Consider the following 17154-nt stretch of genomic DNA (forward strand, 5'->3'; position numbering starts at 1 on the left):
ACTGCTTGGTCCTGGGGAGTGCAAGGTCGCAGTCTCTCAAGTGGGTGGTTTGCCCACTGCTTGGTCCTGAGGAGTGCAAGGCCATAGTCTCTCAAGTGGGTGGTTTGCCCACTGCTTGGTCCTGGGGAGTGCAAAGCCACAGTCTCTCAAGTGGATGCCTTCTTCCCTGGTTCTGGAGGGGGCTTTGTGCCCAGTGTGCTTCATCCTCCCAAGGAAGAGGTGAGTGGATGCCTTCTTCCACTGGTTCTAGAGGGGGCTCTGTGCCCAGTGTGCTTCATCCTGCCAAGGAGGGGGTGAGTGGATGCCTTCTTCCACAGGTTCTGGAGGGGGCTTTGTGCCCAGTGATGCAGATCCTGGATGGTGCAAGGTCACAGTATCTCACCTGTGTGTCACACCTACAGATGTTGCAGGGGCCAGTACGCACTACAGCCCATGTAGGCAGGACTACACACTGCTCGCCGGCGGTGACGGCTGCTCAGTGGATGGCAGTTTTGCTGCAGGTGGCGCTGCTGTCAGTGGTGGGGGGTGGCTCCAGCCCATCCCCTGCAGCCTTGGACGGCTGCCGACTGGGGCTGCTGCTGCTGGCAGTGATGCTGTTGGCGGTGCTGCCGGCGGTGCAGGTGGCGGTGTTGTCGGCAGTGCAGCTGGCAGTGCTGTCAGTGGTGGGGGGAGGCTCCAGCCCTTCCGCTGCAGCCTCTGATGGCTGCCGACTGGGGCTGCTGCTGCTGGCAGTAGTGGTGCTGGCGGTGCAGGTGGCAGTGCATCTGCCGGTGCTGCCGGCGGTGCAGCTGGCGGTGCTGCTAGTGGTGGGGGGAGGCTCCAGCCCTTCCCCTGCAGCCTCGGATGGCTGAAGTGCCATGGCTGGTGTTGTCTGCCCAGTTGCTGCTCCAGCCCCAGGCACCAGATCCATCATGCCTGCGGTGTCAGTTCCCTTTACATTGGACTTGGCAGCTGTCCCCTTCCTGCCCTTGGCTGATGGTGGTGCCTACTTGCTTCTGCCAGCTGGTGTTGCCTTCCTGCCCTTGCTGGCTGGTATTCCCTCATTGGCTGTTGGGTGTCTGAGTGCTTGCGTTTGTGTACTTTGGGAGGACACAGTGGGAGAGGACTCAGGGGAGGTGTTCATGGATGTGGGGGTGGTGACTGCCAGTGAGGGGCATGTTGTGATAGGTGTGCTGGTGATGGAGGTAGTGGATGAGGATGTAGTGCTAATGCACACAAGGACAGGGTGACAAAACAAAAGGGGGGGGAAGAGACAGAAGATACACTTGGTCAATGCCAGCAACAACACTATCGTTGGCATACACAACTCACAGGGAACAGCCCTATGCACTAGGCCATGCACTACCAGTTGCAATGCTCGTCACCAGGCCATGGGGAACAATGCTTAACACCATTAGCTGCACATCTGAAACCCACAGGACCCTGCTAAGTAGTAGATGCCCACTAACATTATTGGGGTTGGAGTGCATCTGGGCTTGCCCATAATGGAACCTACCATGTTCGCCCTGGCCCAGGGGCCCACACAGACCCACATCCCCCACCCAGGTAACACCTTAATACGCGCAAAGTCATGATTCTGAATCTGTACTCACCCCCTTGTGGTTGCTGTGATTCCTTCAAGCACCCATCCAACTCCGGATAGGCTACTGCCAGGATGCGGAACATCAGGGGGGGTCAGGGTACGACGGGCACCCCTTCCATGTTGGGAGGCCAGCCCCAGCTGGGCCTCCGCCGTTTTCCTTGCCCAGTGGTTCAGGTCCTCCCACTGTTTGCGACAGTGGGTGCTCCGTCTGTCAAAGACCCCTAGGGTCCGCACCTCCTTGGCGATGGCACACCAACTACTCTTTTTCTGATGGACGCTGACCTACAGAAAAAGATACAGTAGAAAAGGTATGATTCATACCGTCCGGACTGTTAAACTCATGGCCCACCATATCCCTCCCATCCCCTTACGCATAGACATTGCCCACTGAACATGCAGCACTCTGCACAGGACACCTCAGCCCCCCCCCACAAGGCTTGAACACAGTACTCCATACATTCATGCACCACGCATCGTGCTCACGGTGTACTCTCCTATTTATCTGGAGGACCATAAAGTAAAGGGTACTGGGGTAGGACCCCATCCACTAGTCTCTCCAACTCCTCGGAAGTGAAGGCAGGGGTCCTTTCCCCAGAAACTCAAGCCATGGTCGCTTCCAGACACAGGTCACAGCAGCATTTGCAGGGCAGGTCCTCTCCTGCTGAAGGTCAAGTAGTAAGTGAGTGAACAGATAGAAAATGGCGGTCACATCCGCCGCGGTGTGTACTGTCACCACCGGCGTACATCACCATTGGCTCCTGGAACCCGTAGGCCCCAATGATAACCAATGATGTGTTGGTCGTCGACCGCCTACTGTAACGGCCCACAACGCCAGCGGAATTTCCTCATTTCCACTTTTCCCTCCTCACAGGTCAGATGGCCGCCATTTCAGGGGGACACAGGCCATGGCACCTAACTGCGTCACATCAGACATAGGCACATCAACGGACCTACATGTTAACATACTGTTTCTGTAAAAAAAGAAAGGGGACGCGCACTTCCTCGCAGACAGACCTTGCAGCTGGGGACTAAGGACCACATCCCCCAGCATTCCTTGCACCACACAGGCCCTTATCTGTGGCGCGGAGGCACGCAATGCAGGACTCGCACTTCCTTGGAGACAGACCTTGCAGCTGGGGACTAAGGACCACATCCCCCAGCATTCCTTGCACCACCCAGGCCCTTATCTGGGGCACAGAGGCACGCAGCACGGGACGCACACTTCCTTGGAGACAGACGTTGCAGCTGGGGACTAAGGGCCACATCCCCCACCATTCCTTGCACCACCCAGGCCCTTATCTGGGGCACGGAGGCAAGCAGCGTGGGACGAACACTTCCTTGGAGACAGACCTTGCAGCTTGGGACTAAGGACCACATCCCCCTGCATTTCTTGCACCACACAGGCCCATATTTGGAGCACGGAGGCACGCAGCACGGGACGCGCGAGGGACGTGCCCGGGCGAAGACCGGGCCAAGACGGGCCCATCTTCGCCCGTCATCGCCTGCTCGAGCCTGGACTGGGCCAATTCTGTTAGTCTTGGGGAGCCAGTGTCCTGGGTAAGGTAGTTGCTGGTTTTGGTTTTGTTTACTGTTTTTCTTGCTTTGCCCTTACCTCATTTCTTGTATGCTAGACTATTTATCATGGGGAAATGGAAGGCAGCTGACCCTCCTGCACCCCTATCTGGTAACAAGAAATCCAAGAAACGATCAAGTGATAAACTGGATGGTCTCTCTAATAACAGTAGTAATCATCTCCAAGCAATAGACACCCTATTTGATGAAGTAGAAGCTATGTCGAGAAGTCCCTCCATCTCTTCTCCAAAAAATCACGACACCATCTCCCATAAGAAAATCCCTGATTTTTCCAGGAAAAAGCCTCAGATGCTAAAATTGCCCATAGAAGTGGAGCTTCATAATCCCCCTGCTACGCAGTTATTAACACCTTCTCCTATGAAGAGAACTTCCCTGTGTGCGGAGCCCGTTGAGTGCTCTCAAGAGGGAGCTAAAGGACTCTCACCCTCTCCTAGTTTGGAGGCTATAGTTTCCTCTGATATTCCATGTTTAAATTGCTTTTCATTCCTGGCCCTACTTAGCAAATCTCCAGAACGTGATCTGTTTACACCGCACACTGATTCTAAAGTGGGGAACCCTTCATCTCATTTGCCCTCGTCCCAGGATAGTATTGGCCAATCTAATGGAACTTTTGATTTGGCCACTATCTCACAGAAGTTGGACGATTTAAAGTCCCTGGTTCTACTAGTTCTGAGATTCTGTTCAGAGGGCAGGGTGTCAGCGGTCCAGAGGGGGTGTGTCTATACTTGCCTCGCGGGGGGGTTGCCTGCCACCTCAGCGGTGGTAGACATCTGTGCTGAGGTTGCCAGTCCCACCCCACGTCCGGTCGCAACAGGAAGGTATAGCAGTAAGGGGGCAAATGCCAGAGAGAGTCGTCCTGCTGTGTTGGCTCCAACTGGACGAATGTCCAACTCAGATCCAACTAAAGACGGGTCTCTTTGTGGGTCAGGGAAGCAGCTACCTATTCAGTATACTGATTCTAACAAGGGGTCTAGGAAAGTTACTGGAGCCCAGGTGTTGGGGGCACCATCTACACTACTTCCCCCCACCCCTTTAGGGCCATCCCTGGAAGTTGACCCGAAGAGGGGCCATAGATGGAGGAGTAAGGGTGGCTATATCTATATGTCAGTGGTGCCCAGGCTATCTTCTTGTACCAGAGAAACACAGGACTCTCTTATAAATAAGGTGATTTACTGGTTACGTACGCAGAGGAAGTGTCTCTCAAAGTGTCTGTCGGGCTGATATACTTGAGGTGGGCAGACACATCCAGTTAGGATCTGAGTTTAGTTTTATTTCCATTCGTTTTGCAGATAATCTGATGGTGGATAACCTTATTGATTTTGATTTACGTACTAGTTTTTTGATGACTGATGAAAGATCTGGTATTAGACTCACCTCTCAGCTGCCCCGATACAGTACTAGCAGTAACTCCACCCCTTGTTATGCCCACACAGGAGAGGCCCAGGTTTTGGGTAGGGGCTGCTCAACATCTGTGACAGAGAATCTCTCCCATTTACGACCTATATCAGAATGACTAATTACTGCTACTCCCATAGGGATTCCTACAGTAGTTTCGGGGGGTAGCGGTGAAGAGAGGACTGCTAAATTGGAGACTGTCTCATATCCTAGACTTAGGACTCATACCCCGCCCTCAGAACTTTCTATTATGTCCTAGAATTTGGCAGGGATTGGGAAACAGCTGGGAGACCCTGAGTGGCTTAGTTTTGTTAACAACCAAGATATATGCTTATTCCAGGAAACTTGGGCTGAAGAGCCGCTCTTTTTGGGTGGGTTTGTGACTTATTTCTCTGCTGCCCAACCTCCTGTTGGGGGTCTTGGTAGATCTAAGTGGGGCCTCATGATTTTGCTGAACAAAAATCTAAAATGTGACCATTCAGTATTATGTATCAATTTGCATGATTTATTGGGTGTTCAACTTGTATTCCAAACTGATTGCAAAATAATCATAATCAATGTGTATGCTAGGTCTGTTTCCCGTGGTATAGAGTCTCAAACACTTGCCAGTTGGTTGAATACACTGTCCCTGCACCCCTCTACCAAATTGGTGGTTACTGGGGATATGAACTGCACTTTTGAACCCAATATCCTTAATAACACCCTGATGACCGAAGAGGGTGAATTATGGGGTATCCCCCAACTGGAAGCAAACACTCTATGCATCGGTTCCTGTGCTGCCTCTCAGTTGGCCTCTCTTTGCCTTAGATTTGGCTTAAGAGCATGCAATGGTCGCACTAGATCTGATCTTAATTTTGCTTCCACCTTCAAGCGGGGGTTCTCTTTTAGTGTCATTGATTATATTCTGGTGGACATTAGGCTTTGGTCTTTCCAAATAGACATGAAGGTAGAACCCCGCCATGATAGCGACCATAACCCTTTACTCCTCACTTTAACCAGCTACGTGTTTAGGAGAGTTCAGAATATCGGGATCTCCGATGTTCCAGGTCCCCATCTGAATCTTAGACAAGCTCACGTTGGCTGGCCTAAAGTAATGGCAAATCCATACTTGGTTGGGGAAATGTATTCATCTTTTTAAAAAAAAATCTCCGGCTTTGAATAGTATGAGGCAAGTGATATCCCAATTGTGAGTATTCATGCTAAAATTATAAGGATCCTACAAGGCATCTTCTATAAGGGAACTATAATTAGGCACCCACACCCCTCCGACAATATTATAGTGAGGGAATGGTTTAATAGGGATTGTTCTGATGCGAAGAAAAATTTAAATTTAGCCATTAAGACTCATTCTCAGGTGGTGATTAGATCTGCTAGACTCAGGTATAACAAATCTCTGGAACTGGCAAAAAAAGATTGGGAACATACCATATGGCAGAAATTGCTGGATGCAATTAAACAGCAAGACAATGGGATCTTTTGGAAGCTGTTGGCCACAATATATAGAGAGGGTAATGATACCATTCGTATGCACATTCAACCTGAAAGATGGATGGACCATTTGTCTGAGCTTTATGCGCCACCCGCCTTACAGGATTGTACAACCCTGTCTCAGGAGGGTCTGTGCCATGGGATTGATGTCTGGAGAATTTCTACTGTTGGTCCTGCAGAGACTATTGTTTTTTCAATGACGGGAACCATAGCTGCCATTAATTACCTTAAATCAGCTAAGGCACCTGGGCCTGATAAGAGTCTGGGGGACCTGTTTAAATCCGACCCTGTCATTTGGGCATGGTACATAAATACATTATCCAATGCCATTGCAGCAGGAGGCCCCATCCCTGAAACCTGGTTTGGGGCAGAAATCATTCCCATATATAAAAGGGGTGATGTGGGTTCGCCAGCAAACTATAGACCAATTAGCCTAATTGATAATCTTCAAAACATTTTTGCAAAACAAGTCTTGGATAGGTTCCTGGAATGGGTTCAAGACATCCAGGTACTATCCCCACTCCAGGCAGGATTTCGACCAAAAATCAGTACGATGGATCAGGTCTTCAGGCTCTCCCTTTATTCTGGAAATATGTTGTCCTAACTAAACAAAGCTTGTATGTTGCCTTTGTGGATCTGAGATATGCTTTCGACTTGGTCCCCAGAGCAAAGTTATGCGAAGTTTTGCATAAAATCGGTGCCCAGGAGAATATAGTAAATCTAATGCAACGGATGCATGAGAACACCCATGTACAGGTGAGATGGGGCAGCCAGGGAGAGCTTACAGACCGTATAGACATTTGGCGGAGGTGCAACAGGGTTGTGTTCTAGCGCCCACTCTTTTTACTTTATTCATTAACGAAGTGGTACATGCAGTGTCCGCCTGCCAAAACGATGCCCCCTCCCTGAATGGACACAAAAATTCCTATTTTATTATTTACTGATGATTCACTCCTGATTTCCAAAACCCCTATGGGTCTCCAGGTCTTGGTGGATAGGTTTAGTGCTTTTTGCGAGGACCATGGATTGGAGCTCAATGCCAGTAAAACTAAACTAATGGTCTTAAACAAGGGCTCATTCCACTTTTGTGAAAGTCATATCTCCGGCTATTAAGATCTTTTTAGCTAAGGCCCAGGGCGCGGCATCTTACGGTGCTGAGGTTTGGGGGTCCTCTAATGTCAGCAAACTATCTGTGGGCGAAAATAACTTTGTAAGATCTCTTCTTGCATGCCCTCGCAGTACACCACTGATTCCAGTGTTTTTGGACCTTGGGTTTCCTCGCATCTCTGATGTGATAGTTTTAAGACCCCTACTTTTTTGGGTGCGCATTTGGACTGCACCTGAGCTAGCTGTCTATAAGGAATCTATGCAGGACATTTTAGGCAGTCCGAATGTACTTTCCATTCCATGGTTCAAGCACATCTTGAAGCGGTTTGACACTCTGGGCCTTGGGATTTCTGGAAACATCCCCATAATCTAGGGAAGGCTCAGAAGCAGCAGTTGAAAACTGTTTATTGGTCTTATGTTAGGAACAACTACTTGTTATGTACGTCGTCCGGTCAACTAACAATGCAATTTCTCTACTTCAAATGGTACCCACAGTTTGAATCCTTCTTGGACTTAATACCTGACCTATTACGTAAAAGCCTGTATGCTCGTTTTAGATATGGATTTTATTGTTAAAGTATTTTAATGGCACCTGGCATCTCCCTCCTCGAATTGATCAATGTCCAAGTTGTAACTGTGCTTCTGAAACCATAGTACATTTTATGTTTATCTGTCCTGCATATGGGGTTGCACAGCTTGCACAGCAGAAGTGGATTCGCCCAGCTTGTAGGAATCTGGGCTTGAGACACTGCAATATTGCACTTAGGGTGAGAGACAGTTCTCTCTTTTTAATCTGTGTGGTCAGCAAGTTCCTTGCGGCCGCATGGTTTATCCGTACGCGTTTTTTAAAGCAAGATATCATTTCTTAATGTCTGGTGTTTTCCAAATTTTAATAATTAATTTATTATGTGTATAAGTATTTGATTGTTGTGAACCTCCCTTTTCTCTTTTGCTTTGATGGTTAAATGTGACCGGATAAAGCTTGTGTTGATGATTATGATGATGATGAAAGGCATATTGATCTGTGTATATATTTGATTATGACCATCTGCTCACCGTTTTTCACCCTAGAGTTCAACCGACGAGCATGAATAGGAGATGGCGACATACCCCCCTTGTAGAGAACCCTGGTGGACCTAGCGACAATGGAGGACAGGCACATTATCCTAACCTACAGACTTGATAGGACCACAATCCAAGAGCTGTGTGCACATTTGGAGCTAGACCTGATTTCAGCTATCCGCCACCCCACAGGTATCCTCCCTCTAGTGCAGGTCCTGTCAGTGCTCCATTTCTTGGCAAGTGGTTCCTTCCAAGCGACAGTGCCCATGACATCAGGGATGTCACAGCCTATGTTCTCAAACGTGCTGACCAGAGTGTTGTCTGCCCTGATGAAACATGCCCTGCTACATCGTATTCCCCCAGGTGGATGATTTGCCCACAGTGAAGGCTGACTTCCATGCAATGGGACATATCCCCATCATTGGTGCTTTTGATGCTACACATATTGCCTTTGTCCCACCCCGGAGACATGAACAGATGTTCAGAAATCGAAAGAGCTTTCACTCTCTGAATGTGCAGATGGTGTGGTTGGCGGACCAGGACATCTCCCATGTCAATGCAAAGTATCCTGGCTCTGTGTATGATGCCTTTATCTTGAGGAATAGCAGCATCTCATATGTGATGTCTCAACTCCAGAGGCACAGGGTGTGGCTAATAGGTGAGCCTATGGTCCTCACCAAGTTGATATATGTATATGGGTGTGGGGTTGGCCCTAAGGTTGAGTGTCTGGCTAACAGGTATCCCTCGATATTTACAGGTGACTCTGGTTACCCCAGCCTCCCATGGCTACTGACCCCAGGGAGGAATGCCAGGACAAGGGCAGAGGAACGTTACAATGAGGCACATGGGCGAACAAGGAGGATCATTGAGCACACCTTTGGCCTTCTGAAGGCCAGATTACGGTGCTTCCATCTGACAGGTTGATCCCTGTACTACTCACCCAAGAAGGTGTGCCAGATCATTGTTGCATGTTGCACAACCTGGCCTTGAGACACCAGGTGCCTTTTCTGCAGGAGGATGAGGCTGGAGATGGTCATGTGGCAGCAGTGGTGCCTGTGGACAGTGACGAATAGGACGCAGAGGAAGAGGATGTGGACAACAGAACTATTATAATTCAACAGTACTTCCAGTGACACACAGGTAAGACACTGTAACTTCACCTTCCATTGCAGTTTTGTGTTGGACATTGTACATGGCAGTTGGATTTTCCATTTTCTATGGCCACTTAGTTTACTCTTTTGTATCTCTATTTTCAGATATCTGGGCCCCACTCTGGCTCCTGGTGTGTTTACTGCTGCCCACTACATGTCATTCCTATGTAAATATAACTATACATTTGAATTGCAATGTTTGCAGCTTGTTAAACTAATACATATTTCAATCAATTGACAGACTCCATACTTGTATTAGTTCCAAGGGTGTTTATTTCTGTGATAATAAGTGTAGGGGGTATTGCAATGGGCTGGGTTGATGGTGGAGGAATAGGATAGAGTCCAGTCTATTGGTATCACAGATACATTGACCAAGGGGGCATAGGGAGTGGGGCAATGGCAGTTCAAGGTGGACAGGGTGCAGAGTGGGACACAAGGGTGACATTCAGGGGGGTCTTATTTCCTGGCGGGGGTCTTGGCAATGTTCTCTGGCTTCTGCCTGGATCGCAGGGACCTTTTGCGTGGTGGTTCTCCTTCTGTAGGGGGAGGAGTGCTGGTGGCCTGTTGTTCCAGTGGCGGACCTCTTGTCCACTAGCGTCGGCGGAGGTGGAGCGCTGTTCTTCGGTGTGGCTAGTGTCAGGGGCTCCCTTGGTGTGCCACTGCCTCCCTCATGGTGTTGGCCATGCCTGCCAGCACCCCTGCAATGGTGACCAGGGTGGTGTGGATGTCTCTCAGGTCCTCCCTGATCCCCAGGTACTTTCCCTCCTGCAGCCGCTGGATCTCTTGCAGCTTGGCCAGTATCTGGCCCATGGTATCCTGGGAATGATGGTATGCTCCCAGTATGTTAGTGAGTGCCTTGTGGACAGTCGGTTCCCTGGGCCTGTCCTCCCCATGTCTCACAGCAGTCCTCTGAGCTTCCCTGTTGTCCTGTGCCTCTGTCCCCTGAACCATTGTGCCCACTGCCACTGACCCCAGGTCCCTGATCGTCCGGTGCTTGTGGGGTTGCCTGGGGTCCCTGTAGTGGTGGACACACTGCTGATTGACCTGTCCTGGGGACAGAGGGATGGGCCCACTGGGTGGGTGCTGTGGTGGTGTTTCCTGAGGGGGGAGGTTCTGTGGTGGTTTAGGACTGTGGCTGGGTAACCGACTGTCCGAAGGTCCCTGATGGGTCAGGTTGGACATCCTGATCCAGGCGTACAGAGCTGCTGTCATCACTGTGGGCCTCTTCTGGGTGGGGACTGGATGTTGCTGGCACCTCCTCTTCGGTGACGTTGTGTGGGGGTCCTGTGGGGATGTAAATGCAGTGTTATTGTTTATGCGTGTGACATCTTGTGCATGGGTATGTTTCCCTCTGTTGTTGTTATTACCAGGGCAGCTTTGGCTTGTGTGAGTTGTGATTTGGTTGGCTAAGTGATTGTCACTAGTGTGCATGCTGTGGTGATGGATGTCCATGGAGGTCTGTGATGGGGGTCCATGCATTGGTGTTGTCTGCAGGGCTTGCTATTGGGATGGGTGGGTTCTGATGGTGGGGTATATGTGAGGTGGTGGAGCGATGGGGTGAGGGTAGGGGTAGGAGTTTGGGATGGCATGCAGGTAGGGGGGGTGAAAGTAGTAAATATTTGACTTACCAGAGTCCAGTCCTCCTGCTACTCCTGCCAGGCCCTGAGGATGCAAGATCGCCAAGACTTGCTCCTCCCATGTTGTTAGTTGTGGGGGAGGAGGTGGGGGTCCACCGCCAGTCCTCTGAACAGCTATCTGGTGTCTTGCAACCACGGAACGCAACTTCTCCCGTAGATCATTCCACCTCTTCCTGATGCCATCCTTTGTTCTGGGGGGCTGTCCCATGGCCTTGACCCTGTCCACGACTCTCCGCCATAGCTCCATAGTCCTAGCAATGGACGTCTGCTGCACCTGTGATCCGAATAGCTGTGGCTCTACCCGGATGATTTCCTTCACCATGACCCTTAGCTCCTCCTCAGAGAATCTGGGGTGTCTTTGTGGTGCCATGGTGTAGTGTGTGTGGTGTGTGTGAGGGTGTGTGGGGTGATGTGTTGGGGTGTGTGCTGTGAGGAGCGTGGATGGTGTATGGGTGATGGTGTTCTGTGGCTGATTCAGTGGGTGCTCCTGGCGTGTCTCTCTCTCAGTTGTCTATTTTTGTTTTCGAAAGGGTTGTGGGTAGTGTGTATGTGTGTTTTATATTGGTGTGGGTGTGGTGTGTGTATATGTGTCAGGTGTGTGTAGTTTCAATTGTCCAATGTGGTGTTGTTTTGTAAGTGTATGTGTATTTTGAGCGTGGCGGTCTGTACCGCCAATGGTTTACCGCAGTTGAGTTTCCACCACGGTGATTCACGGGTCATAATGCTGTGGGCGTACTTCAGTTGGCGTAACGGTGTAGGTTTGGCTACTGCCATTTTATCACTGACCTTTGGTGTGGCGGACTTGTGCATGTGTCTGTATAGTGGTTGGATTTCTACGTATGTGTCATAAAACGCCTAGCGGTATACCGCCGCGGTATGTTGGCGGCAGTCAGCATGGTGGTAAGTGGCACTTACCGCCAATGTGATAATGAGGGCCTAAATGTTTATCCTTAAGCTGTGTAGTTGAACATATAGACAGTACAGCTAAAGGGAAGTAGTTGAGGCTTAAATCATGCATTTTGGCCATTAACCTACTGGATTTGGCCAAGGTCTCCCATTTAATTGAGCGTTTGTTGTTTGCCAGTGTAATAGTGAGCATACCTTTGTGTTCCCGCAGCGCTTTGGCTTTGGTCGAGAGCCACCTCTCACACTGTACTAAAATGGGTGAATGGTCACTGCTGCATTGTCCCCCCACCTTAAGATCTCTAAATTCATGCCAAACCCTAACATCGTTGAGGACAAAATCAATAGGGCTGTTATAACTCCCTCTAAAAAAGGTCGGTTTAGCAGGCATATCAGAGGGAAACCTCCAATTTCCAGGGCGAAGGCCGTGCGTTAGCATGAGATCAATCACCTGGAGGGCCCTAGTACCAAATTTAGGCTGGTTCCTTGTTGAAAAAAGGGGGAATTCCCCATGAGGAATCCTCTAATTCAGTTAATTCAGAAAAAAGGGAATTTGGCTCCAAGGACACATTCAAGTGTCCAACTATAAGAACGTAATGGGTAAAAAGAAATTCCGAAACCAATACACTCAACATGCTGATAGTAGTGGTGATTTGGTTCAGTGGGCCTGGTCTATTATACACATTGACACATAAAAACTTGGGGCCCTGGGTTAGCTTGATTGCAACATATATTTCCTTTGTTTCCCCCACAAGGAGAATTTTTATCCATGTAATGAGGCCCCCCGCTGCCCGCCCAGCCACAGATGGTCTTGCTCTCTTGCAATATTAAATAAACCCCTGTCCATAAATGTTCGAATTAGCCCAGGTCTCCTGGAAAAGACAAACATTTAAAGTATCAATTAACTGCCCACTCCCAGGATCAATGATCTTACTACGGATGCCCGCTACATTCCATGAAATTAATTCAGAATCAAAGGAGTCTGGCCCCACAGAATTACCCATTGTACAATCTAGAGTAGATGTAATATTTGGCTGCCCGTTGGTAACTGCCACATTAACTGACTCTGCCTGATCTATGCTTCTAGACAATGTCTGGTCAAATGATGATTGGAGGCCTGGCTCTAGTAGTGTATGGATAGACAGGGGAGCAAAAGATGGGGTTAGTCAGTCGATATCTGAAAGATTGTCGTGTTGCAATAAAACCTGGGTCACGGGGAGGCTCTTAAGATTGGTGCCACAAGCCTTTGTGTGTGCCATCGGAGACGGGCAAGTGCTCACAAGCCCTTTTCTGTTGAGACCCCCTTGCAATTCTCTGTAACTTCTCAGTGTGTCAAGCGAATTGTGGCCTTTTCCAGAGATTATGGAATGCTCCCTCTCAGATTCTGTGACAGATACATGAACCATAGGGTCCAAAACAATGTCAGAAGCAGGGAGATCCACCAAAGCACCTGCACAACACCCCGGATTAAAGGGGCTAAAAACAATGTTCGAACCATTCCTAAGACGATTTCGTAGCTCCAGAGATAGCAGCCCTTCCACTAGTTTAGGACACATATATGTTATTTCTATTTTGTCCCAACACCCTGGGGTTTCTGTGTGACAGAAATAATGTCTCAATGTATGATAGAACCACACTGCCTATCGTGTCTAGTCCAATGGATGACTTTGTTCTTTAAAGACAAGCTGCTTTCACGTGTGGTGGACAATACTGGCAGTACATTACACATGACAATTTGGTGGGCCTTGTCATATGTCTTAGTAGGTGGTGATACAAAAGACTGTTCACGAGACCGGCTCGCTTGAGGACCAAACACTGTTTTAACTCCCTTCTGCACATTTGGTCCAAAATCTAGTACAATAGTCGGGAAGTTCTTATTACAGCCAACCGGCTTGTAAGTTGATTGATCGTTATGGGCCTCTGAGGTTCATGGGTGGCAGCGTGGGGGCTGGGCAATCGCTTTGAGTACCTTGGTTTCTTGTACCCCTTCCTGGCTGTCGTAAGAGATTAAGGCCCATATTTATACTTTTTGACGCAAAACTGGGCTAACGCAGTTTTGCGCCAAAAAAATTAGCGCCGGCTAACGCCATTCTGAAGCGCCATGCGGGCGCTGTATTTATTGAATGGCGTTAGCTGGCGTTAGCCGACCGGCGCTGCCAGGTGTGCGTGAAAAAAACGACGTACACCAGGCAGCGCCGGCGTAGGGAAAAATGGCGTTTGGGTGTCCCAAAATGGGGCAAGTCAGGCTGAGGCAAAAAAATCGTCTTAACCCGATTTGCGCCATTTTTTTTGGGCGCCCAGACGCCATTAACATGACTCCTGTCTTAGCAAAGACAGGAGTCATGCCCCCTTGCCCAATGGCCATGCCCAGGTGACTTATGTCCTCTGGGCATGGTCATTGGGCATAGTGGCATGTAGGGGGGCACAAATCAGGCCCCCCTATGCCACAAAAAAAAATTAAAAAAATACTTACCACAACTTACCTTTTCTTCCCTGGGATGGGTCCCTCCATCCTTGGGTGTCCTCCTGGGGTGGGCAAGGGTGGCAGGGGGTGTCCCTGGGGGCAGGGGAGGGCACCTCTGGGCTCATTCTGAGCCCACAGGTCCCTTAACGCCTGCCCTGACCCAGGCGTTAAAAAGAGGCGCAAATGCGGGGTTTTTTGCCCCGCCCACTCCCGGGCATCATTTTTGCCCGGGAGTATAAATACCACGCACATGCCTGGGAGTCATTTTTTAAGACGGGAACGCCTACCTTGCATCTCATTAACGCAAGGAAGGTGTTCACGCCAAAAAATGACGCTAACTCCATGAACTTTGGCGCTAGACGCGTCTAACGCCAAAGTATAAATATGGAGTTAGTTTTGCGTCGAATTTGCGTCGAAAAAAATTACGCAAATTCGGCGCAAACGGAGTATAAATATGCCCCTAAGCACCTCTTCCATCATTTGTCTGAGTTTGCTAATTTCTTCTCTTTAGAATAGCGTTGCCCATATCTTCATGAAAGGGGACTTGAACGGGCATGTGGCAAGTTGTTTGCACACCTTGATCCAACTTTTCAATATCTAGTAGATCATCAGAAGACCCCAAGGGTAAGAAGTGACTTGTGCAAGGGATCTCATAAATGGTTGAGCTACATGGGGGGATGCCCCTCAAGGTCCCGAAAAAAGGACTGGTGGTCCCGCTTTCAGTAATAAAGTTATCACACTCCCCTGGGATAGGCTCCACTGTTGCCGTTGTTGCTTTAGTACACAGTTCTACCTTGTTCTTTGGCTTGGATTTGAAAAAGGAGGAAAGTGGGCCACTTTTCCTCCTCTTATAGACATACTGTTCTTTTCCCTTCAACATAGACTTGACTTCTTCTATCAATGTATCGATCTGATTGGTGACACAGGTTTGGACATTACGGAAAGTAGTGTGGATTTTAGGAACTTTAGACAAAGCTGCACCCGTTGTGGGCTACCTTTAGCCTTACGCTTGCCCTTACCCAGTTAAATATCAAACATCAAGGAGATTTTCTTAAGTTGATACATTCGAAGGGTTAATATTCCGTTTTTACCTTGTGTCAGAAGGGGGGGTGGCCCGGCCGGGCCTTCTTCGGTCTCTAGCAGGCATGGACGGGCTCACCCTTGGCCTGCGCACGTCCTGCATTGCGGGGCTGCCGAATGCGCTATGTAGCGCTGGTGGTCCTGGCTCCTCCCCCTTGCGGCAGTTGAATCCTGGGGCAGGAAGTCCCCAAACGAAGCAATGCTCACCCGTGTTGTGGGGCTGCAGAATGCGATATGTAGCTCTGGCAGTCCTGGCTCCTCCCCCTCGTGGCAGTTGAATCCTGGGATAGGAAGTCCCCAAACAAAGCAGTGCTCTCCCACGTTGAGGGGCTGTCGAATGCGCTATGTAGCGCTGGCGGTCCGGGCTCCTCCTCCTTGCGGTAGTTGAATCCTAGGGCAGGAAGTCCCCAAACGAAGCGGTGCTCAACCCAACATCAAATATATCCTCCTCAACTACAGCAGCTCATTGAGTCTTCTTCACCGCATACCCTAAAAATGTTTATAACGCTGGGTGACGACTGCCAAGCATGGTTCCTACTACATGTAGGCTTGTGGGCAGGAAATTGGACTAGCAAGCCGTTACATGTTCTTTAATCAACGGGACAACAGTAGAGATCCTTCTCTGCTGTTCTTTCGGGCAAATATAACCGTAACTCCTGTTGTCCTGTTCTCATACTTCTCAAGGAGAAAGAGTATCCCCTTCAGCACAATCTATCAGCAACCTCTCGTCAATTCCAAAGACTTTTTAGGCAGATAGAGGAAGTCACTTAAACAATGAAGTAGTTAAATTACTATGTGCGGCCTTAAATCTTGAGCAGAAGTTGCATTGTAGTTACTGTCCTGAAGCATCAGGACTGGTGGAACAGATGAATTGTACCTTGAAATCAAGAATGGTGAAAATGTGTGCATCCACGAATCTGAAATCACCCGACGCACTACCGTTAGTTCTGATGACAATGAGAAACACACCCTACAAGAAGACAGGCTTGTCACTGCATGAGATCCTCATGGGCAGGGCAATGAGGTTGCCAGAGGATCCTACAAATGCTCTTGTAAACATAACAGATGATATGGTGTTGGACTACTGCAAGGGTCTGGCTGATGTGTTATAACTACTAACAAGGGGTGGTATTAAGGAGAAAATAGCGCTCACCACAATAATCTCTCTCAAATACTGGAACGGTGCTTATACAGGGTACCTCCCCTACAAAACCTTGTGCATGGACAATCCTCAGATTAGTCCCAACACATGACACATCAGAAAACACTCTGGTTCACTATAGTGTGTAATCAAAAGAAATATCAAATATTGGTTCCAAGATGAGTTTCCAACGAATTCTTCTTTATTATATCTTCACAAACTGCTTCAGTCAAGCCAACATGTGGTGTTTCATCTGGGTTATATCTCCCCAATTGACTTCCTCAGAGCTTCTTATGGCTGTCAATAATAATACATATAGATAATAACTATTCTACATATAAACAATCATATTTAATTTCCCTTAATTTCTATTCCATACAGACATATAATAAACCTACTACACTGTACACACATTATACTTAATTATAACTCGATGGAAATCCCCATAAACTAGAAACAATCCATACCAGTGTCTATAAATATCACAACATCTCCATCACCTTAGTGACATATTAACATTCTATGTGTTCCAAACATGCACACACAAGTGA

The sequence above is a fragment of the Pleurodeles waltl genome, chromosome 7 (assembly GCF_031143425.1).
Source record: "Pleurodeles waltl isolate 20211129_DDA chromosome 7, aPleWal1.hap1.20221129, whole genome shotgun sequence".
Lineage (NCBI taxonomy): Eukaryota > Metazoa > Chordata > Amphibia > Caudata > Salamandridae > Pleurodeles > Pleurodeles waltl.